This window comes from Anopheles coustani, chromosome X, assembly GCF_943734705.1.
Source record: "Anopheles coustani chromosome X, idAnoCousDA_361_x.2, whole genome shotgun sequence".
Classification (NCBI taxonomy): Eukaryota; Metazoa; Arthropoda; class Insecta; order Diptera; family Culicidae; genus Anopheles; species Anopheles coustani.
In genome coordinates, this window is record NC_071290.1 from 6,393,003 (window position 1) to 6,420,132 (window position 27,130).

General features: G+C 46.1%; 1 protein-coding gene across 3 annotated transcripts in view; it reads left to right on the forward strand.

Annotated features, from left to right (window-relative positions):
- The first annotated feature begins 16,398 nt into the window (after positions 1-16,398).
- The window catches only part of LOC131269451 (rho GTPase-activating protein 190), a 43,274-nt gene continuing 32,542 nt past the window's right edge, over positions 16,399-27,130 (forward strand). For all 3 annotated transcript variants that reach the window (XM_058271813.1, XM_058271814.1, XM_058271815.1), the window contains exons 1-2: positions 16,399-17,189; positions 22,265-22,587. The gene's annotated coding sequence lies outside the window, so the exon portion shown is untranslated. The remainder of the gene's footprint in view (positions 17,190-22,264; positions 22,588-27,130) is intronic.

Here is a 27,130-nt window from a genome sequence, read left to right on the forward strand (position 1 = left end):
CAAGAGACCTAAGAAATGGAATAACTCGTTTCTTAAGGCACTCCTTCTTATTACAAGTCCGGAATCATGTTCTTGTTCGTCACAAACACGGTGGTCTTTTTGCCACATGTGCAGAATCCTTGCCAAATCATATTTTTTTAGCGAATTTGTCTTCGAAATAAAGTTTGAGCCTCTTGGGGACGTTGGCACGACCATAAGCCTTATGAAATTTAATTCTGGGAATTTGTTTAAAATCGGCTTAAATATAGGTTCCATGGTACATCAAAATGCAACCATGCGGTTTGGTTTGGTGGTTACTGACTCGAAAACACTTAAAGCCTTCTTGGAGTTGGATTTGCCGTTCAGAAGAACGGTCGGCGTTAAGATTTTTGGCCAATTTATAGTCCGAGATGCTTGGGTTAGCTTTGATTTTCCGAATGACTCTCAATCGCAATTGACGATTCACGGTTCCTCTCCATCGCTTAGTTTGTACCTTACGGGCACCCGTCTGTGTTTTTTTGTACTTTTTAATCACTTGCGCAAAGGTCGATATAGCAAACTTAACCGTTTTGCCAGCTCACGAGATGACACTGATGGATTCTGCAGATAGTTTTGCACAATTAGTTTTCGCTTCTCCTCTTGCATGTCGAATATCTTGGAGCAGGAATAACTAAATGGCTTGAAAATTTGACCAACTAAAGTATATACTTTTGTCACCAAACGGTGTAAAAATTGTCCAGTTTTGTTCACGGGGAGCTCCGCTATCATTCAAACAAACTTCCCCATTTCTATTTCTCTTTCATTTGAACCAAGCCTTAAAATGTGATTTTGATACAAGGATGCCTAGTTACAGGATGTGTTGTTGTAATTACTTTAGCCTACTTCGCTGCTGCTGTCACCCACAATATGGGTCACATCACGTTCAACGTGTTAAAACATTAGTCAACCTGTAATTCATTAGAAAATCAATTTTAATCACATAAAACAAACTTAGTAACGGAACATCGTCATTTCCCACACACACACTACAATAAATAAAAATAAGCTCAGCTGTGGGAAAACTCATCTGCAGCAAGCCGTTCACCGCGGAACCGGAAGCGATCTCCTGGCCACACCTATCACCTTTTTCCCCCCAGGTTTGAAGCTCACAGTCAATTGATTTAGTATGTTAATGGTTGTAAACTGGGTAATAAAGTGTTTTTGATGCAAATTTATGACGGCTCGCCCTCGCACGTAGACCGAGCTGGAGGTCAAAGGCAAACAAACATCGATGGAAGCGGTGGCGGTGGTACGTATTGGCAGCGATACCACCGGCACTCGTCCCATAAAACGGGTATCAGCAACCACCCATCGTTGTCATGTGTCGCTGCTGGAGCGTGCAGCATCAAATATTTTTATTTTCCATGTCACTGCCGACTCCTCCCTCGTATGGAGAAAAAAAAACTGCTCCGAGGGGCAAGCAAAAGGGTGGTTGAAAATTTCACCACAAGCGACACGCGGATTTGCGCGGTTTCTACAACCGTCACGGTTATGTTTTATGCATGACCCGTTCGCCCACCCCCCTTTTCGCCCGGAAGCGGGTGGGTGAGACGGAAGTGATTGTTTACGCTTGGCGCTCTGATGGTTGTGATAAGGATCACCTTAGCCACATCCTCCATTCGAGTGCGCTCGGGAAAAATGTGATACCAAACGAGCCAATACAAAAAATTAGTAAAAGCAAACAATGTGCACTTGCTTAATTTTGATCTTTTTTTCCTTTGTTGTGTACTGGAATGTATGTAACTGTAGTAAAATTGGTCATTGGTAGTTAAACTCGCAACATATTGAAAATTTCCGTCAATTCTCTGGTGTTTTATATAGTTTGATGGCTGAAAAAACAAAAACAAAGCCTTCGTATGACTTATTCCCTTACGTTTCCTCTATTTTCTTTACTTCTGATAAGCTCTTATCGAAAGAATAACCATTCTCCTATATTTTAACTTTTTCTACCATTTGACGTAACTATTTTGATGTATGTACAACTTATTAATGTCTTCAATTTTCAACCGACATTCTTTAAATAACGTTATATAATATGTATTACATTTGTATTTGTTCAGAACATCTTTCATGGAAAGGAAAACAACTTTGGGAGAAAAAGTGAGTAGCTCAGAAAGCAGTGTGCCTTGAAATGCAGTGTCAAAAACATGCATACACAACACTACAAACTTAAATTGTTATGTAAATTCATTCAATCCATAAATCAAGAGCTAAAACTAAATGTAAATCTCCAACTAGTTGCGTCTAAACAATGCTAACGGAAAGATAAGTTTACGTTGTACTCAACTGCATATAAAGAAGCTATTTATAAGAAAGTGAAATACTACAACATGGTGGAAAAAGAAACATCAAAAATGTGCCTCTGTCTAGGCAAGGATGTTGCAGTAGAAACATAAAACGAACAAGATATCCAGATAGCGACATGTTGACTGCAAATGTGACATTATGGAAAAAAGGTACACGTACGCATTCTTGTTACAAGAGCACACGAATAAAAAAAAAAAGAAAATCTCCTGATGGGGAGCTGCGTAACGCGTAATATGCTGATGAATTTATATGTAGCGGAAAATTGTTAGCATTATTACTTGCACAACATCAAACAACATTACCACCACCGTTAAGGTCCCGTTCCACAACGGGGACTCTTCGTCGGGGGGAACCGTCTGCTTCGCTGTAGCCATTGTTGCGCGGAGGAAAAAAAAAGGAAAACAACATCTACAGAAGGCAACTGGAACAAAGCAGCTCGAAGTGGAAGAGGGAAAAACACAAAGCATCGCACACAAACGATCCGCGCATGCATAATTGTGCATAGGGCACGTGAGTGAGGCTCTCTGGCGAAGCCTACCGTGTCCAGGGAAAAACTGTATACAGTAGGCGGTGGTCGTGTTCCCTTCTCAGCGAATCTTCACTCTGATCAGGACCTTCCACAATGGTGCTGGAGGGAGGCACATTCTACCGCTGATTGTTATGTAAATTTAACTTCCGTCTTCTTTACCTTTGGATTTCTTTTTTATTTCTCTTCATCCCACACCTCTTCTGGCTTCCTTTTACCTGGTGCTTATTTCGTTAATGACATTGTTTGTTTGTTTGTTTGTTTGTTTGTTTGTTTGTTTGTTTGTTTGTTTGTTTGTTTGTTTGTTTGTTTACTCGCCCGCTTTCTGATGCTAAATAGCCCGCGATGCTAAACTTCTTTGCTTAGCTTTAAATGTGTTTCATTGTGTCCAACCCCCTTTCCGCTTCACCGCCCGTCCATCATATCTCGAAAATGTTTTACTGTGTGTCACGGGCCCATCCACGCGTCGCAGGCAAAACGTGCCAACCTTCACGTGTTGTGAGCGCAAGTCCAATGCAAAGGAGGAAAAAAGGAAAGCGGGAAGGGAGTGGAAAAAAAAGGAAAATGTATGTCTTGTGAAGAACCGGTGCTAAATACACCGTAAACTAAGTCGAATGTTTGCCATATTTTAGCGCCCTGTTGTACCGCGTCGGTGCATTTCAACTACATTCAGTAAACAACCCTCCCTTACCCGACCAGTTACCACATGTAAATGTCTCCGTCACGTCCCCATCCCAGGCACACATTTCATGCGATTAATTATTCATCAATAACCATTTCCAACCCAAAACCGCAAAATTGCCCTTCCAAGCCCTGTGCGTGCTTTACGAGTCGACCGCTGCACGGTGGGCGATATCGGAAGTAGAGCAGGGACGATAATAATTTGAACTCTTAATACTTAATTTTTGGGGGTGCCCATGGCGCAGCGGTAGCGCGAGGAAACACCACACCACAGGTGTGGGATCGAATCTCGAGTCTGCACCCTCCGGTATTACGAACGGCTGACCACCGATCTATAATATACCGTCTTTCGGTCAAACAAACTCTCTTTGGAGAGAGGCCTTGTCCCACTAGGGGATGTCGTGCCACATAAAAAAAAAAAAATACTTAATTTATTGGCTAATTATTAATTAAAAATTGTTTTCGCAAATCGTTCACACGGCAATAATTTTCACAATATTAAGCTTATAAAGCACTATTTGCACTTTCACAATATGCATCAACCTTGCTTGAGGATAAAAGAAAAGTTAAATTGGTTTTTTTACAATCAGCATCAGCAAACAGAAATCAGATTTATTTCTAACCAACCACAAGTTCAAGTATTTCATCCACCACAGTTCCCACCATCCAGTTTGGCGCGATATGCAGGAATCTCCTTCACTTCACTTCCTTTTCCCTTGTGTGTGTTTTTTTTTCGTTCTCCATCTGCGTAGAATGTTTTTATTTATTCAACATGAAAAATTAGCTACGTCGTTAATCATCAACGTTTTGCTCCATTTTAACTCTCACGATTCAATTATGAAACAGGGCTTGTTGTGGGTGGTGCGTTTCGGAAATGGATAGTTTTCCGAAACGTGCTGCGTGTCGGAGTGGGCACCGGAACCGTTTAACCGGAACGCGGGCTAAATAATTCCATGTCCCTTTTTTTGATGGCACTTAACGATGGAGTTTAATGTTTTCCCCCACCTTTTATTTTTCTTCCTTTTTGAACCCACGCCTTGTAACCAGTTTGTTTCTATCTCTCTCTCTTTTTCGTTTTTCTTCCGTTTCGCTTGCGGTAAACGAAACTAGCCGAAGGCGGTTGCAATGTCTCCGCAACTAATGACAGTGGTAGCGTTGGGATCTTCATGTTTGATTCCTTCTTCAATCTCTTCCTTTTTTCCCAAACCTTTCGTGAGCTCCACGTTGGAAAGCGTTCCCCTCCTCGTTTGGCACAAGCTGGTGTCACACGCCCCGCTGTGTATGATTTACCCTATCATCAAACATTCATTCGGGCGACACATTCCAAGAAGCAGCTCTTTTGCTGGAAACATGTGGGTATGAATTCTTTTCTACTCTCGACACTCGTGTATTGCTGCATTTAATCCACACCGTAAGGCAGAGTCCTTGTTTAGACTCTGGCTAGTTGTAGTGAAGAGTGCTTTGGGGAAGTAAAGAGGGACTTTTCATCGACTTCCATTACAGTCTTTTGTTTTAACAACTATCAGCAACGGTTCAAGAGTGGAGTTGGAGAGGAATGATTCCATTTGGAAACGAGCATGCAACAAGATAACCAAAGAGATGTATACAATGTTAGGAAAACAAACAATCAAAAAAAAAAAAAAAACCACAGCATCACACCCGCATCCTTTTTGCCACTCGATTAACCAATGTTGCCGGTTCGTTAGAGTCAATCGGAACGATGGCGATGGCTCAATCCAGCCGGCGCTGCTTGAGTGAACCTGCCATAGAGCAAATTGCATTTAAAAACAAACAAATGGGTCACCATCGAGCATCGATTGGGTTGGAGTAAGGTTGTGAAAAAGAAACAAGCCGTTGTTCGCAGCACAGATTCTGCAATCCTCCACCGATAGGTTTTATTCTCGTTCGTAAACTATTCTGCGCGCCCGAGACGGTGCCTTTGGGGTTTTGATTTATTGACCAGGAGTGGAGCACCGGGCGCCTCCATCGTGGAGCAATAAAATATTATTGATCGGACAACGAACCGGGTGGTGGCGGGTGGGGGAGGGAGGATTTCGCCCTGAAAAAGTCAATAGTTGCAGCCCTTTTTTTCCAAGAAGCGAACGGATGAGTGGAGAACATTTTATGCGCTCTTCAATGGGACGTCCCTGCGATTCGCACATCGTCTTAAAAGGGGTCGTAAAAGACGCAAGAAATGGAGAGCAACAAAACATCTAGCGTTCTCCCTTTTCCCCCTCCGTCCATCATGAAATCTGATTTGATAACGATTTGCTAGCTTATCACTCACTTAAACTGGCTAAAAACGACGGCTTTTACATTTATGGTTTTACATATATTTACAAACATACACAAAAACTGAACTTGAAAACAAACAAATTTATGACTAATAGCGTGTTAGTCTTCCATCTTTCTAAATAGGAACGAACAGCAAGAAGGAAGCAATTTCAAAACGTAAGATAAAAAGGCTTAATATCATCATGGATTGCATAGAAGAGTCGCTTTCTTGATTAGTTTTGACTTTAACTTCTTCGGATGTATTACTTACTAATAAAGTTTAAAGTAAATAACTACACATAAAGATGAAAATTACCATTTGAAGGAGTATAACAGCTCATTTTTGCTTTGTTTCATGTGAAGATGTATATAATAACTATCGTTTCGAAATAGAAAAGTGGTTATCAAGTCTTATTCACCACTTACCACACCAAGATGTCGTCCATTTAATTTAGAAGTATCAATTTCTATCTTAATAGTTTCGTAATCTTATCTTTTCTAGTATTTGGAAGGTTTTAAAAGTTAGAAACCTCGAAGAAAGCTTCATTGAAGTTGTTATACATAGATGCTTAGAACCCTTTCACAATGTCATTCGTTGTACTTTCGTTGTACTAGGTATTCCCCGCTTTCTCACTGGTTCTAGGGACCAGTACCTATTTGCATGTGTTCACCTTTCACCCAGTCGTTGTAGGTGGGTGTGAGAAGGTCTAAGAGGCCACCGACCGGTTTCAACCCCCTTTTCCATCGATTGCGGTCGTAACCTTTCCCTTTAGAGGTAGAGGAGACGCACAACCCATTCCCGGCGAGTGTACAATCGAATTAATGAATAATTTAATTCCCGAGCTTCCGCCGGTGAGTGTGTGTGTGTGTGTGTGTGAGAGAGAGTGTGGGTAGCTAACTGACTGACTGACTTGGTTGGTTGACTGGTTGGTAGAAGACATTAACCGTTTTCGACAGGCCGAGGCCAAGACCGTGCCCCCTTCGATGGGATGAAGGTGTACCCTATGTCCTATTGCTTCCGAACCGGTGAAGGTCAGGCACACTCCCGCAAGAAGCATCGCACAATCTCTGTTCGAACGGGGCAGTAAATGGGGGGTTCGGTAGTACCTGCTTTTTCGAAAACCGATTTTGATGCATATTTATGAAAGAGCGGGAACCGGGACCCGGTTCCAAGATATCTTCATCTGAGGTGGCCGGCAAGTGGACCCGACCCTTTCCCACGCCGGACAAAGGTACATTCCCGGCCTGGAGTGGGACGATGCATTAGTAATGATGCTTGCGACTCTCCGACCATCCCGTCATGATGAAAGTCTCGCTTGTTTGCATAAGCCGAACCCATCAAGGTTCCCCTGCACATGGACACACATTCCACACTTGGAAATCGGACCGATCGAACGTTGCGGTAACACTGTAAGTTATGCACCCCTGGTCAGGTTCGTTCCTTCGTTGACGGATTGGGGGCGGCTAGATTTTTTGCTCCATTCCCGGAGACAATAGTCCGTTTCCGTTGTTAGCCCCGTGATGAACATCACGGTGGGTTTTAACTTCCATTATTTTAATGGACATGCAGTACTGTGGTGAACCCTTTGCCAGGCTCTGGGACCTGCACCGGGCCATTTGTTGTGACAGGTGGAGACAGGCTGTCAAGACGTTGACAGATCCATATTACTCGTCAGTTTGACAAACCGACTCAAACAAACCGTTTGAAGGCTCGTCGATGTTCACTCGTAAGTATTAGTTAAACCAACAAACAGTTGTTGGATACTTATCAGTGTAACACATGTAGAGGAAGGGCACGTTGTTCGCTGGTAACAAAAAGATCAATCCCGTCTCAAACAACATTCCCAACATTCGCTCGCGTTCAGCTTAATGACGATTAATAGATTCGAATCCGTAAAGTCTGCTTGAGTGTGATCGCATCGCGACATTTTTTGTATCAAACCTTCCCCACCAGGGTTTTCCCCCTCCCCCCAACCCATCTTCTGCACTCTTTTGTGCTCACTTTTTCACTCCGTTTTACTCCTCGCCGGGCGATGGGCTATAGAAATGGGCGATGGAAAAATCCGTACTTGGCTTGATTGATTACAATCAATTTTTTCAAGTCCCATTTTTCATTGCGAAAATTCCCCCCCCCCCCCCCCCCCTCCCTCCTTCTCACTTGTTGTTTGCATACGCTCTTACACTTCCTCGCCCGAACAAAAAAAACACGGTAGTCCTCGGTATCGACTTTCGACGAAATGCAAGCATCGAGTTCGTTACAGCTCCCAGCTCGAACCGGCTTGTCATTTAGTGTCCACGCTTTTCCGGGCACTAACACCGTGCGTAGTAGTAGTAGCAACACCGAGAACTTGCTGAATCATTGCCCAAAACGGAACCATGCAAAATAATTGCACCAATTGGGGAAGCCAAGAGGAGGAAAAAAACGGAAACGAACCAGCTCGGGAAGCACAGATTGGTGTGTTAAACTTTGCCCCACTCGCGATTTCTATTGACGTGCATCCCCCAACCTCCTCCCCCCGCTTCCATTTGGGCGTTTTTTTAAAGCACCGGATGGAATTACCCGTTTCCCCTTTGGAGAATTTTGCGCAAAAATTTGCGAACACCAATCGAAACGAACAGTGGTTCATCCCTTTGGGAGCGAACGAGGGGAGGGAGGGAAGAGAGTTCAGATGGAGGAAAGAGGAGAAAGAGAGAGAGAGAGAATGAGAAATAACAACCATTGCGGCAACCCTCGCGAAGGAGACAGACACAGACAAATTGATAAACATTATTCTTCCGTCAGTTTTTCGCGGATTTAAATCCTGTCAAAACAAAATTTAATCGCACAAACAAGTGCCCCCCCCCTCCCTCTTCTCCCCTCACCCACTCCCTACCCCTTGCACCAGAACATCCCTTGCCACTTCATTTCGATTGTTCCCTCGTGCTGCCGGTGCCGGGGGAAGGAGTTGATTGGATGTTTAGCGACGGGAGTGTAAGCTGGGAAAATTGTAGCAAACAGTGAAAGCCAGGCGGAGATGTTAGAAGGAAAAGGTGCACCCGGGGGGGGGAAAGGTCGGAACGCCCGGAACGTGGCGTGAGCACTCCAATGACGCGCGAATTGAAGTGAACCATCAATTTCCCGACTATGCTTTCCTCGTCGCTTTCTGGAGTGGGTGAAGTGTATACCGATCCTCTGGAATCTGTCGTCCACCGGAGCACCCTCCCCACACACTCACACACTCATACAAACATACATTCTCCTCTGTCACGCGGATGGCAAGTGGAAAAAATTAAATTAGCCTCCGCTTATCGAATCATTCGTCAATTTGCATATCGTATCATTCGCTTTCATCATATGGCGTGCCCCCTTCCCCCGATACCCAGGGCATGTGTCTTGTTTGCTCTTCTGCTTTCCTTTTTTGTATCTCCCGTACCAATCGGGGAAGTTTTTATTTATTTTTTCTTTCGTACTACACACATCTCTTCGCTCCTGGTTTCTTTTTTTTACCGCACGTGCAAACCGCGAACGTTCGCATGAAAATGTAATAAAAATCACTCCACTCAACGCCACGGTTCATTCTTATCCTCCCTGGCTGCGTGTGAACACTTTTGCTGCCGTTTGTTTTTTTTTTCTTTTATGTTCCCTTCTTTTCTGTCGCTATTGAAATAGACAGTTTGCGATGTTTTTTTAATAGCTTACTGTTTTGTTTTTCTCCTTTGTGTTTATCCTATTAATTTTTATTTGATTAATTTTATGTTTTGATTTCTTCTTTAGAGAATTGCCTTGGCTTGATAAAGTATCAGCAATTGTGTGATTATTTTACCCAGATCCTTGGTTGTTTATATTACATTTCTTACATTTATTAAGTGCTTGTTCTTACATTTTCGACAGTGCACTCGAATTAACACTTCTCAACACATTAGGTTGAACTCAAAACTCAGTAAACGAGGCATTAACGTAAAGCTTTGGAAAATTTGCTTGAAATGTCACAAAAACCAGTGCTTGGAACACGTCAGCGGAAGCTGGTAATGGATTCCAATGGTACGGGATTTCAATCGGGTTTGATCCACGCAAACATTGGTTTGCCATTTTCTCACACTAGCTCCACCACCGCCGCCTCCTCCTCCTCCTCCTCCTCCACCCTTCGCTGGATGGTAGCGGTTTCCTATCACACAGTGCTGCTCCGTTTTAATCCCGTCGTTTGGGATTCGAGAGGCAAAAACCAAAGCAAAGCAAAAAAAAGGAACAATCGGAACCGGCCAAAGGCACTTCCACGGAATGGTTGAGGTGTGGGCAACGAGTGATAGGGGGAAAGGGTTAAGGGGAGTGCAGCCCCCTCCATTGCCTTCATCCACCCCGGGGGGATGGGGTGCTTATCGAGTGAGATTTTATTAAAATGGACAGCAATCCCGGTCCCGGAACGCTGGCTTTGACCGTCAACAACCCCGACCGAGGAGCCGGAAAAAGGCTACCCTTTGACGCCACCACGTGATGAGTCCACGTGATCCAGCTTGGGGAGGGGAGGAGGGGTGGGGAAGCCGGACGCGTGGGGCGTGGCGTTCCGTTGTCCGTTTTCGGAAAATGAACATATTTGGTTGTGATATGAACCTTTTACCATTCCCTTGCTTTCCCTTCGTTTCTTACCCTTTTCTCATTTACTCAACCAAACATCCCCCCCCCCCCCCCACACACCCCCCCTTCCTCAACCACCACGAAGCCTGACGATACCGCTCAATGTTTACAAGGGAAGGACTACAGCTGCGGGCCCGCCTGAAACCTTTCGGGTCTAAATACCCGCTTTCACGAAGGGAAAACCCACCATGCGGGGGGTTTAGCTGGGAGGGGGGCGAACTGGGAAAAGGTTTCTTGCCGGATACCACCCCCATTCACCACCCCAAAACGACCGGCGACTGATAAACAATCACACGGGTAGCGCAGCATCAAACGTGCCCTCATACTGGGCGGCTTCCTTTTTTTATCAAAATATTGACATGGATTTCGTTAAACTATCCCTGTTTTCTGCGACCGCTTGGGTTTCGGAAACTCTAAAGGAAAACAATGCCTCAGTATCTGTTGTGACTCAGTGTCGCCTACAAACTTCTTGGATATACTACCTGGCAAAACCCAGTCCAAGACCGAATGTCATATATGTTAATCGTAAGTGGTAAATTACAGGCCGCAATGACAATAACCTGTTGAGAGGAAGGTCTTCAGCAAGGTAAAACCAAAGTTCCAGCAGATCTCCTTCTTATCACTGTTTCCTCTGAAAAAAAAAAACCCCCAGTCCAAGAGTCGGCAATGACATTTCGTCACGTGCATCTTGCACACTTACTTCCTGCTTGACCTTTTAAAATTCTGACAGTACACACTTGACGAAAAGTCAGTTTCACTTATGAAAAAGGTCACCAGCGGTAGTTAAACGTGGTTGTACTTGGTTTCCCTGTTTTGGTCAAAGATGTACGCGAGAGACACGAACAAAAGGTACAAACGTGACGTTAGTTTGGAACTTACTTCGCGCGATACTCATTTGTACCAGCTTTCTACGAGAAAAAACAAACATCAAGGACTACAATGATGCCGTCCGCCTTTCCCTGCTTATGCAAATAGGACGGCTGGTCGAGACTCGTGACCGCGAATGCAGCTTCTACAGAAATCACTCACGTTTACGCACCAGGAGGTTGTTTGGAGTTAGAAGCGAGCGCTCAACGAGAGTTAGGAGAAGCTCTACAAGGGCAATGGAACCTAATTGCCTTGTAAGAATTTCTTTACGTATCTTCTTTACCTTCTTTTACTATGCTGGTTACAAGATTTATTTACGGAAGAAAGATTTGTGATCTGCGTTATTTAGTCAGTTTTGTCAACAGCTCCACGATCTGTCATTTAAAATATTGAAATCTATCAATATGAATTAGGTCTAAACTGGTACTCTCAAACCTACAAGTACTACACTTCTCTAAGGGTATTTAGAGTTCTGAACTTTAGTGGTTGAGCCTCCAGGAGAGGTATGAGGAACTACAACAATGGCATTATCTCTTTGAGGTATAGCTTCTGTTGAAAAACTCTCTCCAAGCCCTACCAGCACTTCCGCAATCATCCAATTTCTGTTACCATGTAGTATACAAACCAAGCGCATTTGCGATGATAAGAACCTTGGAAAAACCCAGAGCAATAACAATCCGTCACGTGCACCTTTCCTTCCCGGTAAAAAAAACCAACTGTAGGAACTTGGCGAAGAGTCAGTTTCACCTTTTCCGAAGTTCTCACGCGACAATTAAACGTGCCTGCCCAGGGTTCAATGTTTGCTCTTTTCGGTAGACGATGTACCGCGAGTGACACGAGACTTGAGTGAAGTGTCACGTTACTTAGAAACTCGCTTCACGCGATGCTCATTGGTACCAGTTTTGAGATGAGAACAACAAACATCAAGGACTATAAGGATGCCGTCCAGCTTTCCCGTGCTTATGCAAACAGGTCGTCTGCTCGGGACTCGTGACCACGAATGCAACTTTTGACACGAGAGTTCAACAGAGCGGATTCTGCGAAAGCATACACATTACGCGCCAGGAGTTTGGTCTTAGGTGCAAAGAGGTTCGTCGACGGAAGCCACGAGTTGAAGGAAGTTCAGACCATAAAAGAAAACCTCCTTAGCTACCACGACGCTTAGTTGTAGGTCCTTGTCATAGGAAATCCGAACGAAACAATGGCGTCATGAGGAATTGACTCAATCGAGTAAATAGTTTCAGTAAATGTCAATAAGATATTGAGGTTCTTGTGGTGGATCATGAGAACCCCGGGAGAGCTAGAACTCTGGTGTGCTGTCAATTGTGCGGTGCAGGTTCTATTAAAGCCAATCCCTGTCACCACTTTCGCAACCTTCTGTTCCAACAAGTAAACCCACCGAAAGCGATGCTCGTTCCGGGGAATCTCCTGTCGCTTTAAAAAGGTTAAAAATCCCTTCCAGGGCCATGTGATGTCGTCCCGGTGCCTTAGGGGAGGGCATCGCGCTCGAAGGGTTCGGCGTCCAAGGAGTCCACCCCGTACGCGCCGTTCCCGAAGACCGAAGGGAAACTGTTTAAAGCTTAATTATACCGACCGAAATGACTTTTGCTGCTGCGAGAGCCTCATTTGCCCGGCTTTGCAAGGGAATCTCATACGGCCGCAGGTTCTCGTTAATGGGCATAGGCCACGTATCGAGCGTATGACCGGTTCTTGCGGGAGAAAACCCCGTCCCTGGTGGGAGTCTGGAGGCTGGGGCTGGGTCGTGATTTCCCCGAAGGATCGTGGAAAACCATGCCGATGAAATGGCCATCGACCGAAAATCACCACCTCGCAATAGGGGTAAGGTTAAACACCCCTCCATTCCTTCCCCTCCCCCGGGGCGGCCCTTCACGCGTCGGAAAAACGAATGAGCTATGCTTTCCGGGTTTGGGAAATGTGTCGGCCAAAGAGGAAGAAGGAGAATGAAAAAACATTGACCAATCTGAGCCCGGCCGAGAAGACCGTCCGGACGTCGACGAAACCAACTTCTGGCGTTGCTATTTTCCTTTGACCCTTTCCCCTCCCACCCCACCAGCTCTCTCTCTCTCACTCTCTTCACAACCCTTTTCGGTTAATCGGAAGGCAATCCTAATGACGTCTTGTCTTGAAAACCACCGTGCCGCCTTCAGCTGCCTCTCATCACTCAAGCGTTGGGAGCGGTTCGTGCATCCGGCCCCTGCTTTCCCTTCAACAGCAACAGAACGACCCCCTTCCCCTGCTCCTCGCCCTCAGCTGCCAACAGGCGAAACGGGCAAGGATTGCGAAAGTGTTTATTTTAATATTCAAGCATTAAAACAGATGTTACCATCCCACCGGAGGGTGGCAGCATGTGTACTCACCATACCAAACACAGCCAAAAACGAACGAACCCTGGCCCCCCTCCTCACCCACATCTTATTATCCCTTTTGTCCTTCCCCGGCGTCATCCCGTCTCCTCGAGCGTACGTCGAATCCTTTGGCCGGACCTAACCGGACCTCGGCTACCCGAACGGTAGGGGGATTTAACCAAATAAATAAAATGGTAGCTTGGACATGGCGTGATTTCTTTTACCGCTCACCCCTTCCCGTTGCTGGGATGCGCCGTACTGTTGCATGTGTCACCCCGGGCATCCCTCGTTCAATCTTGATTTTTCGCATTTGTATTTTGCATAATCTTTCCTTCCTTCAGCATGTGCATACATTCAACGTTTGGTGTATTTCTCCATTATTTCCATATGATTTCCGGTGGGAAAATAAAGAGAACAAGGTGGGACATTCTAGAAACTACTTCGTGATGTTTAAAAAAACATGTGTTTAAACATCATTTCATGTCACGCGTTTTAATGCAATGTTGCTTCACTAATTTCCAGTCTTTTTGGTGTTTAAACCAGGAGCCTTGTGTATGTGTTGGCTGGTGAAACTTTTGCTATCACATTCCGATAGAGTTTTCGTTGCTTTTCCCATTGAATGAAGAAGAAGGAATTCTATTATGTTAACGATTTATTACAACTATAGAATTGCAACGTTACGGCAAACATCAATTTACATCTGCTAAATGCTTGACAAGATAAATTCTGACACGCCTACGAAGATGGTTCTTTATCCATTGTCCGACCGAATCGCTTCTAGTAACTCCAACCAAACGCCACACGCTACTGGCAATTGGGCTTCCAAGGAGGAGTGCCGAAAACCGGAAAATGGCGATTGGCAAACGGCGGCGTCCTGCGGGAAAGCGTGCTTTTATGCGCGGACAGGCAAACAGAGACAGCCGATGAAGCAAACGATTGGAAACTTTGGGAAAAAGGTGCACTATAGGAGTCCCCCGCAACTGTCTAGCGGACTGCTCGAAGGGAAATATTTCCCTTATGTTTTTACGTTGTGAAGTATGTGTTTTATTATTACCTGCGGTCAAAGCTACATATTCACATTAAGCCCTAAAATTTGTAACAACGAATGGATTGTCAGGTGGGATGTTTGATTATCAATTGTATTTTTATAATTGCAAATAATTTTTGAATGTTGAGCCTCTACAAAAGCACTCAAATCTCACAACAATAACGCTTTCCCTGGGTAAAAGCTAGCACACTGTAAGTTTTAACAAACGACACAAGCATCCTTAAGACGCTTTTAAGCTTCATTGAGCAAGTTATGCACATTATGTTAAGTTTTATCGAAGCTTTTATGTTCTGTGGCTTTTATGTTAAAAAAGAAAACGTGTAAATATAATTTGAATGAAAATGATCGTTGTAATATGTAAAATTCTTTTTCGTATCTACGAACTTCTAAACAAAGAGAAAAAGTGTACAACGAAACGATTGAGTGACGATCAAAGGGAAAACATGTGTCGCACATATGTTCGACTCGTCCTGCTGCTTACGGTTCGTTAACAATTGGCTGTTCAACAAGAAAGTGGTTACAGCACCACCATATGTAGTTGAAATAAATTCAATTCACCCGATAGTGCAATAAAAGGTCACCCCCGTTCAACCCTACAGGATAAAGATGTCGAGAGATTGAACACTCTTCAAGTAGGGTAGAGCACAAGCACAATCGTACCGAGCGTGAGAAAGTACCTGAACACGGGCAATAAATAACCTTGTTGTTCCCTGCTATCATTTGTGACCGGCAATTTTCGTTTCGAAATAAACAGACGACCATTTTCTGGTGTAAAATACTGCTAGCTAAATTATTAATGTTTACATCACTACCTCCAACACATATGTTTTATTAAAATAGTATGTCCAGGAGTAGCCACGTATAGCATATGTTTTTTAAACATTTAACGTTGCTAATTGTTTAATTTATCGGTTTAAAGTATAACAATTAATTCTAATCACTTATGCAACTACGCATAAATCATAAGTATGGCAAGATGAAACTTTCTGAATGTTAGAAGCTGTAAATGTTTCCCCCTTTCGAGTCGTAACCTAACCAACCCGTTTTGCTAAGTACAATGCATAAAATTCATCACACATCAAGCTTGAAAATCCTCGTTTCATCTAAACTTAAGAGTAATTCTTCAACTGGGAAACAAGCACGTTTCCCCAATGATTTTTATTTCAATTTACAAAAAAGAGAAAAACGTGCGTTCAATGGGACTAAAGGTAAAACACACAGTTGAACATCGCGAGAAATTTGTGGAAAGCGCTTTTAAAACCGTACTATATTTGTTAATGCAGGCTAAGTAAACACGCATGTCGAGGGGATGAATGATTCGTGCTTTAGAAGGTTATAAATTTGTATCCATAAATGCACAGCTACTGGATATTTTAAATGAACGAACACATTGTAGCGCCATCCGTTGGAAATGCAGTGAACTACTGGTGGTAGGAGGCATGAGCTTGCTTGATAATAAACCCCGTACGATGAGTTACGCTGCACCGTCATCACCTACTGTCAGTCGGTTTGACAGCTCGGAGAGCGTGCAGCTGCGCCGTGCGCCGTGTGCCGGACCGAAAGGGGCCCATGCTCGCTCGCTTCCACTAACACGGGATGGGATCACGGGGACCGGTTTGCTCGCTCGCGTTCCGAGCGTGTGTGAGAGCGCAATAGTACTGTCCGGTGCGCCGAACCTGCGGCAGCCATTCACATCGCGTGCGCCGCGCTCACTCACTCGTTCGTACCCGCTCCAGGCAGACGCACGTCGCGCGATACGTCAGAAACGGAAAAGGCTTCGGACTGCCCCTCGACGAGCGCCCCATCGGGCTCCCGAGTCACAGTGTGTGCGAGCCCCTAGAGCAGCCAAGCAGCCAGCATCAGCCAGTCAGCACCAGCAGCCAGCCAGCATCAGCGTTCGTCGTCCAGTCGCCTTCCTGATAAGCAGCAAACGGTGTAGAAAGTAAAGTTGGAAACCAAAACACGGTACAAAAGAAGCAACATTTAGCACGTTTGCTGCTCGAAGATGGTGAACATTTTGGCCCCCATCCGCGACTTACGGTGTGCGTGAGCGACAGTGTGGGACGGGGGGCGAGTGAAAGGGGGTCGGGGAAGCCATCCGAAAGGAAGACGGCATCCGACTGGCTGACCCCGCAGAAGAGGGCCCAAGTTGCGTGCGGGTTTTGTTGGCCAAAAAACTGTTGCTTTGGCGGTGTGCGAAGTGCGCGCGCGTGTGTGTTTATGTGTGGTTGTGTCTAGTGTTTGTGTGCCTCGGCCGCGGTTGTGTATGTGCGCGTAAGTGAAAACGCTCCTCTCGTCGTGCTGGAGCGCGAGGCGGTGCAAAGGGAACCCTGTGGCCAGCAGGCCGCCAGATAAAAGCAGCACAAGAAGTAATAACAATAATAAGCACATCCCAGGCTCCCGTCCATCAGCAGCCACGAAGAGCCCACTCTGCGGCCGCCTGCGTGTTTGGCCGCCATTCAGCATTCCCAGGCAGGCCGCGTCTCGACGGTAAAGAGAGCCCTTTCACGCTGAGGAGGAAAAGTAGCCACTGGTCCAGCCTTGCCAGCGAGGAAGCGATCTGGAGGCTTCTGGGCAAGTGGGGTGGCCAGCATCCACATCCCATCCATCCATCCATCCATCCTTCCCACTTCTCTCAACAGCCGCCATTCGATTTCGCCATTTGCGGGTTCGTTTCGGTTTCATTTCGCATTTCGCAAATGCACCCCGTGGCCCGGAAAACTACGCAAATCCCTCCCGACACATGGTTTATATCCTTTTTCTTTCCCCCCACACCTGGAGGTTGTCCACACACCCGTTATTGTTGTTGTCATTTTAGGGCCTTTCGCCAGACCTAGCATCCGCTTCTCGGTATCTGTCCCATTGATGAATGGGATCCGTCCGACGCTCGACCTGCTTTTGGCAGGATGGGGTTTTCTTTTTGCCCCATTGTCTCCGGGCTGGTGCGCCAAATGTCCTTAAATGCACAGGGAAGATATTTGCACTCGCCTAGTGACGGCGGAGGTAGGGGAAAGGAAAGAGAAAGTGAGAGAGAGAGAGCGAGAGATTGAAGGGAAAATGAAGGAGCGAGTGGTCAGTAAATGCGTCACGGCAACGGGCCGTTCTGCCCCCGTTTCATGTCCTTGCGGAAAGATCTATACGGGACCGGGTCTGGTGCGCCCGCCCGGTTGCTGGTGTATGTGTGCCCGTGGGTCCGTGTGCCACGGGTCACCTACGCTTTACACAGGGCCCCGGGCCGTCTTCCCCGTTTCCCCGTCTTGTGCGTACAAGGGTCTCTCGTCGTCTGCTGCGCACGTGTCGGCCGCAGTTGTGTTTGTGTGTGTGTAGCCGTGGTGTGTGTCTGCCTAGCTGTGCGTATCCGTCTGTGCGCGCGCGTGTGCAAAAAAATACCGTCCTTCATCGTGGTTTCTTGCTTTTCTGTTTTTTTCTTTAATAAAACTGTAACAATTTCGCTACTCCATGGCGTTCCATTGACGACGTTCCGCGGTTTTCGAACCGGCGGCAACGAGTCTCGTGCCCGCGGGTCGGTGGCGGTCAAAAACAGGGAAAGAAAAAGGTCGAGGCGAGGACGGTCGTCCAGCAACAACAAGCAACACAACACAACGTCCAGCAACGAGCACAAGACTCACTCACATACTCAGGCAATCAAATCTCTGAATACGCTCCGGCGCATTGATGTTGGACCACGAGGAATTCCGACCGTGGACGGATACGACGGATTTGGGAGTGCAGTAACTGGCATACAAAAGAGCGACCCCGCCGGGCCACCGGGGCCACCATGCCGTCACGTAACTTCTTCTTCTCCTCCGTAGCTACATTCTTCCAAACAAGAAAAACAAGCCCTCCCAACGAAGGCCCACGAACGCGCACGGCCAAATTTAAGCAAAATCGAACACAAGGATATCTTTGTTTGCTGTAATGCCTTGGACACACCGAAAAGAAGACAAATAATTGACACAGAAGAGCCTCGCCGTATTGTCTGCAGCGAGAACCGGATCCTTTGCTTCTTAATTTACCCATCCTCGGACGGAAACTGGAAGCGACCGATCCGCGGAGGACGTCCATGTTTTTTTTTTCGCTTCTAGCTTTCCCTGCTTGCCGGCACCAAAACCCCGGTTGCGCTTCGGCAATGGTACTGGATGTTAAATGCGGCCATACACAAACACAAGCACATACGGCACTTCAAAAACCGTGACCCCGTCCGCATCATCGCGAGGAAGGACAATCGCGGTTCGCGGTTCCGTTTACATCCTGGCACGGCGAAAAGGAACCGCCAGGGTCCGAGATACCGTCAGAAACACATCCCCCTCCCCTTCACTCGCCACACGCCCCATCAGCCGACCGTACCGGGGCCCTTTCCGCGTGGGCTTCTCTGGTCGCGGTCCTTTTATGGGCATGATTCATCCCGGTGTGTGTGTCCGTGTGGTTGTGTATATACAACCTTTTTTCTTCCTACCTCCTCACTCCTACCTTTCCCGTCAGTCTGGGAGCGCGATGTAACGTCCTGGGCTTTGTTTAGGCGGCGCACAGTGGTTCACCTGCAGGTCCTTGTCCTGTTTTATTTTTTATTTTTGGTGTTCTTGAACTACCGTTTTGCATAATATAGTCCCAATTACACCATCGGTCTAAAAACCCAGATTTTAGTAAGATTGAAATATATTTGAAGTATGGTATTGAAATGTTCAGTCAACTTGTTAATTTGCCTTGGAAGCAACGGGAGTGTTTGCTGATCTTTTGTTTTGTTTTGAAGTGCGCTCCAAAAACGAATTGTGATTCCCCGCAAGGAAACGAGGATTTAGGATAATTTACCAACCAACAGTCCTCGCACCGGAGCCACTGTGCGTCGGCGGGAATCGCAAGGAGGTGCATGATTCCGAAGGCGCTCGTTCTCCCTCTAGCTCTCTCCCGGTCGAGCAAACCCTGATCTGGTTCCCCTGGGGTTAGGGTTTTTCCCGAACGCCTTGTTGCACGGCGGTTGCAAAGGACACGGCCAACGGGATGCCCTGCTTCCCCCATCAGTATCGTCATTGCCATCATCCACAAAACGGGTGATAATCATCAAAGAGCATCATTGGCCCTGCGCCCTATCGGTTGCTGTTGCCTTTTTACTTGTTGTTTTATCTTTTTACACCTAAGTTACGCTCTCGAATTTCTCAATCCTTGTCTCTCTCCCTCTCTCCCATAATGGTGGAAAACATTCCTTACTTCGCCGTATCCTTGTGCTCTCTTACACCGGATCTTTTTGACTTTATCTTGTGCTCTCTCTCTCTCGCTCGCTTTCTCTCCTGCTCCTGGTGGTGATGTCCTGGCGGTGAACTTCTGGTGCTGCGTGCGTGCACTGTGCGCACCAAAACCGGCAGCCAGCCAGCCATCCTTTCGGTGTGGTGGTGTGCGACCGCATCGAATCCCGATCCGTTCGTCACACCATGGCGGATCCTCTCCGTCCGGGAAAATCGCAACTCGACAGGGAGAGACCGAGAGAGAGAGAGGGTTTTCCTTCGAACCAGAAACGAAAGGAACTGGCAGGGAATGTCGCTCTCTTCCAGCACCAACACATACGCGTTGGTAGCGTGTGCGGGAGTTTCCCCGTGCGAGCTGCCGGTCTCGTGGACGACGGACGATGAGGACATCGGAAGATTGCGCTGGCCGCTCAAGTTTGTGTTGTGCGGGAGCCAACAAAAAAAAAAAAGCCGGAAACAATTCTCCCTGCTGTTGCAGCGCCCTCTAAAGGCGTCCCCGCGCCTTCCACCAGATGCAAATGTTGCAACGATGCACCGTCGTCGTCGTCGTCGTCACAATAAATTACAACCAATCATAACGACCCTCTGCTATCGGTCGGTACCGAATATAGGGCTCGGTGTGGTTGTAAGTGTAACCGTGGCAAAAGGGCACACGGGGTTCGTTGTCCTGGTCCTGGAAAACTCCCGGTGCTGGGGGAAAATACGGCCGGCAGAAAAAAAAAACAATACAAGAAGGAACAGACACAACCAGGCAGGGCAGGCAGAGGCCACACCACACCAAAAACCTAACCTTCCTCTCAAAGTGACCGGACACCGGGTTTTTAGGTTTTCGATTTCCATTTCCCTTTCTCCTCTGAAGGCGATTAAATCCACGCCGCACGCCGGGTGAGTGGATGAAGTGCAAAGGTGAAGTCTGTGGTGCCGCCAAACGAATGGAAAATTGTCAACAACAACGCCAACGATGTGATGGAAAACAGCGACTTTTCGGTCCCCCAGGGGATCGTGGGGTTTCGTTTTTGGTGTGCGTCCCGTTTCAAAGTAGCAACGACGTGTGGCGAATGGAAAGTGTTTATTGATTTTCCTCTACCAGTTGAACACACGCACAAACATCGCACCTGGTGGAGGTGTTGAGTTGGAGTTTATCTTTTAACCTGAATGGTGGATATACTAAAGTGGAACGTATTTCTTTCCAGCGGGAACAAACCACAACACAATTCGAACGCACCCCGCGTGGAAAACAGAAATGGAAACTCCCGGTTCCCTCGTCGTGTTGCGTGTAATGGACGACTATCAGACCTTTGACTCCGCCTCACGCCTGCCCGTCAGCTTTGCCTGCTTCATAAAACGCACGACGGTTCCCGAAGGCAATCCGTGTCCCGTTTGCGAGCTCCTTGGCGAGGGTTGCCCGAAGGATAGATGATCGAAACCGGCGGACGGGGGAAGAGTTGGGTGGTACATTTTCCGCCACGGTGGAATGCATCCGTCTGCTCCTGTCGTTGGCCCACGACGGGCCGAGTACGTGAGTTGATATTTCATGTGCACACGGGTTTGACGGATGCTGTGCGAATGGCACAGCCGGTCCCGGCTGCCCTCCGCTTGGATCGAGCAGAAGCGGAACCACCGTCTATTCCGTATTCGGTTTGCCCCGCCATCTCGCTTTTCCTTCCATTCCGGAAGCCGGTGGAAGATTGATTTTATATTCCCGCTTCCTGCTGTGTTGCTTTTCCCCCGCCGCAAGATTCGAGACCCCGTCCTGTCGACCGTAATAACAAACGTACGTTCACGGGAAACTCACGGCAATCCCCCGCCCCCCAACGTGTTGCCTTTCCACGCACGAATTGCGTTACGGGGGTTTTTTTTCACAATACTTAGATGCCCACGGGATCCATAGATCCTGCTAAATGTTTCGGTTGACTTCTGGCATGTTCTTTTGCGGAGAAATTGGTTTCATACCTTAAGAAAAGCTTTTTTGTACGCCTTAAAAAGGTTGCATTCTTTCCCGTTTCGTGTAAATATCGGTCCGAGGTTCCTTAAACTAGAGTCTGTCCAAATCATTCATCGGTTGAGAGGGTGTTTTTGTTTGTTTTTCAGCTGAAGTAGAGTTATTTTTGGGGTGTTTTCTCCATGGTCAATCATTGATGTCGTTTCGCCACTTGTTATCGCTCCCTGTTGTTCTTCCCTGTACACCAAACACTTAAAATCCCTTTTCCTGGATGGGATGTGCCGAAGGGGCTAACTGGGGGGTCCTTTTAACCCACCCTCCATCCACCGTACAACGGATTGCGCCAGGGAAACTCTCTAAAACGCTGCCCCCCTTTTCCACAGCACCTGTGAAGGACGTAAGAATTGCCAAAAAACCTCAACAATCAACCGCAACGCAAGGCGACGCAGACGGACAAACCCCTTGGTCTAGTCAACATAGAAGTGTAGCTGCAAGGGAAGCAACGAAGTTGTTCGCCGGATTCGTGGGGCTGCTTAATTTAGCTTAATTGCGTCCATCGAGCCAGTCCGGGCAGCGAACGCCTACAACCACGAAGGTTTGGCTGTCAGCTTCCGTTTCTCGCCACAGGCCTCTACTATCAAACGACCATCAGAGTCAACACAGCCGAGCCGAGCCGCCAACCTGCCATGCTGGAGGCATGCTGAAGGTATGTAGAACAATCTTGCCCTCGTAATCGTTACTAATTTCGTTCGCCCGGCTGAACGCGAGATAAGGGCTGTCGTTTCTACGGACGAACGGGAGACCTAAGGTGCACGAAACACCACAACACGATTAAGCGATCGCTTCGTCTACACTGTGTGTGTGTGTAGTCACATTTTGCATTTCCTCCGGAAATCATTCTCAACCAGACGACATTGCAACGGTAGTGTGAGATCTGGGGAACTGTGGGTGGATGATCACTTCCTTTATGGCAAGGCTGGGCAAAAGATGCTATAAATAAATACATCATTTACTTTGTACCTCTTGCAATCACTGGAATTAAGATAACAATTTATTGAATTAAATAGCATAAGTATTCTGCAAGGATCCATTTTGTTTTAAACGGAAGAGAAATAGTTTGTTTCGGGGTTCCTTCCAGTCGATATGAAATATGGAATTGGATTATTTGTTTCGTTTGCAAGAAGATAAGGGTTTTCGTGTATAAGTTGGATTTTTTTATTTAAAACTAATTTAAATCGGGTTGTTCGATGGAAAGAACAATTGAAAAGCCTGGTCTGGGGCGCGAGAAAAAAAAATCGAACACTATTTATCTAATCTAGAAAAAGTTAGAAGGATAAAGCGGTATATGCATGAGCAAGTGTAAATAACGGGTAGCGATGGAAACCCAATCTGAATAAATATATGTTTGATATTGTTATGAAATGGTTGCCCAATGCTTCCGGTTAATGGAAGATCTGCTCGCGAAAGACTAGTTTTTTTTAATGTTACCACTATGTCCATATGGTCATGTTGTTTTGATTATATGGTGGTGATATTTTCATTATAATTCTATCGAAGTTTCAAAGTAGGGCAGAAGATTAAAGTTGGCACATCTTGCAGGAAATTGTTGAAAGTTAGTGTTAGACCTGGAATAACATATGCGAATGGGATGTTTTTTTCGCATTCTGTAAACCAAAAAACACTGTTTGAACAGATGTTGTACCTCGCTTTGAAGTAAAACCGAACCCTTCCCTGTCGATGTTAATTTGCACACAACACTTTTCGAAGAGACAACGAGGCGACGAATCTTAGTTCTACACTCTACTTGCTAGTAAAAGATTGTAGCCTCACTGGGGAATCGATGTTCCGCTTCGCCTGGAGCAGATGTGCACGTCCGGTAAGTCAAGTTATCGGCACCGATACGGCCGGAAGTGTCGAGTTGGACGCGATGGCAAAACCTCCGAACGGCCAAACGGCACAGTGTGTGTGGGTGTGCCGCCGTCATCGCGTCTTCAGCGTTAGCAAATCCCATTCGCATACCAGTTCCGCGCCCGTACGTCGTGGCGTACGTGTGTTCGTGCGGAGATGATGCCGCCGCGGGTGGAAGGTTTGCTATTTTACCATCCCTCCAAGTCGCTGTATTTAATTACATTAACTTATCATACCGAGCAGCCGGGCACCGGAATGGCTCGGATGAGCCAGCCCGGACGTCGACGTTGCGTAACACACACGCTCGCCCTACTTCCCAGACGATCTTATTCCGGTGCTCCGATGGTAGCAAAGGAAGGGAGCGGGGACGCGCGGTGTTAGCGGTTCGCATTCCACCAACCTGGCGTGACATTTTCGGCGCATTTCCCAAATGTCTGGATGCGCAAAAATGAAAGGAAGAAAAGAGCAGAGCACACCGATCCAGCAGCGACAGACGCAACCGCAAACGATCTCAAACGATCCCCGGGTGTTGTTGTGTTGACGAGACGGCGGGCAAAATGAATGTAAAAGAAGAAGAAGAAAAAAACGACACCGAATGAGAAACATAAAAATAAATCCGCAAACACGCAATCAGATACGAAACAGCGCCATCAGAGAGCAAGTCGCAGCAGCTGATCGGTCATCCGCACAATCAAACAGATGATGTCATGGGATGCTGGATACACTCCGTATGTATTCGCAATTCGCACGGCACGCGGGATGAAGTGGGGTGCGAGCGACGGGAGAAAGCAAACGCGCAGTGCTGCGATGATCTCTACTACAAGTGTAAAGGCGCCCCTTTGCACAGTAGGAACTACGCGGGACGGGAAGGTCGTACCCAAACTCCCTGCAAAGAATACTCGTTTTTGAATTATTAATTTTGTATTTACTTTGTGTGTACACTATACACTATCATGTCACCGCTTCTGAAACTAGGTACAAATTAACATTGAACACTGAGTTTGTTCGTATAATGTTGAAGAATTACAATGTTTTCAACTGCTCGCTGACCGTTTTGTTGACTACTTCACAGCGATTCAGTTTAAAACATTTCATGAAACCTAACATGGTTTCCTGTTCTTGCTTTGTTATTCTGGATTTTAATTAAACTCGTGTGTTTTATATTCCAGACCCGTTTTAAAAGGTAAACTTTTTTTTACAACATCGGGATCGGGTCGGGTGTTCTCCTAAACATTTCTAAAGAGAACACATGGGATGCTAAGGCTTACTTCACGAACAATATGAGTTGTTTCTGCTATGCTGGCCAATGACAAAACACTATTATGTTTTAGTAAACTGCCCACCCTAACACACATACATGATATTGCCCAGTGAGGCAAGTAGGAAATGTAATTAGCTTGCTACATAGAAGAGTGTTTTTGTTTTGAATTTCTTCAAACTAATTAATGCTCACAACTTTTGAAACGCAGACCCTTTGACCGAAATGTTTCGCGGATTAGAAACGGAAAACATTAAGCTCCGAAGGAATCGATCGATCGCTATCGCTCGCAGCATTACGAATGGTAACACTTCTCTTGTTGGAGGTGCTGTGTTTTTTTCCAGTCTGAATGTTGGATCTTGGTGTTTATTTCTGATAAGAATGCGTGAATAACGGTGAAATTACTTTCCGTCGCTGCATTACTTAATTTGGATGTGGTCAACATAACTATTTAATCTTCATCGACCATAATTGGATTGTGTAGTTATTATTTACAACCCTTTTCATTGAGCAATACTTCAAGTAATCAAGTTATTTCGAAAGCAGCAATTTTCATCCGAATGCTTGATATACAATACCCGCTGTGCCAGAGCAACGAATCGTTTTAATAGTAGAACCTGCAATATGGCCCGGGTGCAATATCCGTCACTATTGTTGATGTCGCCATTGTGAAGTGAAACGAGAGAGACACTCGTTCAATTCTGGCGTCCAACAAAAGTCGATGATGGAGCTGTTGGCGATGACGCATCGTGCGGTTACTGGATGGATGTAAGTTTTGAACCCTCAGGGTTTTCGGCTTTGATTGCGATGTTCGAATTTTCACCGAAACCGTGCCGAGAATGTGCTAATTTTACGGTAAAGGGCTCTTCACTTCCGGGTGCGGTTTACATCTGAAGGAAACCTTCCAGTGCACCTTCGGCGTTGGCAGACTAAGACGCACTAGGATTGTTTACGAAGATTGATGCCCCTGGACCCGATCTCTGCTTTTCTAAGGTCTCGCGCGCGTTGACCGACCCCCCGGCCTCTCGGGACCTCGGGGTCGGTCGCTGCCCTCGGTGCCCGCCGAACATCGAATCGCTCCAAGACATACGCTAATTGGCAAACCAGACCTTCCGCGGACATGACCTGAGAGGGAGCAGGGGTGAGGGGAGGGGAAGTACGAGCCGGCGACAGTCTGGACAGTGGATTATTATGGCTCCCAAACAAGCTGACTCCACACACACACACACACATACCTATCTCCCTGTTTTGCGAACGGACAAGTTGAAAAGAACAAAAAAGCAAACCCTTAGGGGGGTTAGTTACTAAGGGTTAGGCCAAAAAGGTTGAACAGAAAAAAAAAACAACACACACATATACAGCCACACTTGGAATGGAAACTCTACCCTCATCCTTTGGCGTTCAGACGAAACGCAATAGGGCGGCAAAAAGCAGAGTCTACTTCTTTGGTTACTTTCTCTGAATCACGGTTCCAGTGGATCTCCGCAGTGGCAAAATTAGCTCTTGGGAGACACATTTTTACGACGTATCTTGCCTTCGCCAAAAGCGGTGAAGCGAACGACACAAAGTCAGGACTAGGTGTGGATGTCCTTTTATATGACACACATATCATACCAGCGACAGAACAGGATTTAATTTTCTTAAGTTTATCTAAGGGTTGTTTGCTTATTGATTGTTGCTCCTAAGCTTGTGAGCTGTGATTCATTGTAACTATTTCCTGCAAGATTAGAAAGTAACTCTTGTTGTTTCGTACTGTATTTCTTTCTCGCTTGTGTCGTTATCCCTTCACGGTGCAATTCTACTTTGCAATACAATTTGTTCAATGATGGTGTGATCATTGCTGTATAAAAGAAATTGTCTTTTATGACAATTTACTCAGAGTTCTTTGAGGTTTTATACATTTGTGAGTGTACAATTCTATCGCTTAGACCAGGGGTCGGCAAAGTCCGGCCAGTAAAAACATTTTAGTGCTTATATAAAATAAGACACGCAACATTGAAAACTTCTCGTAGCCGACTTATTTTCACTACTGAGAGTAAGCCAACAAAACAAAAAAAACCAAAAACAAATTACTTTGAAATAA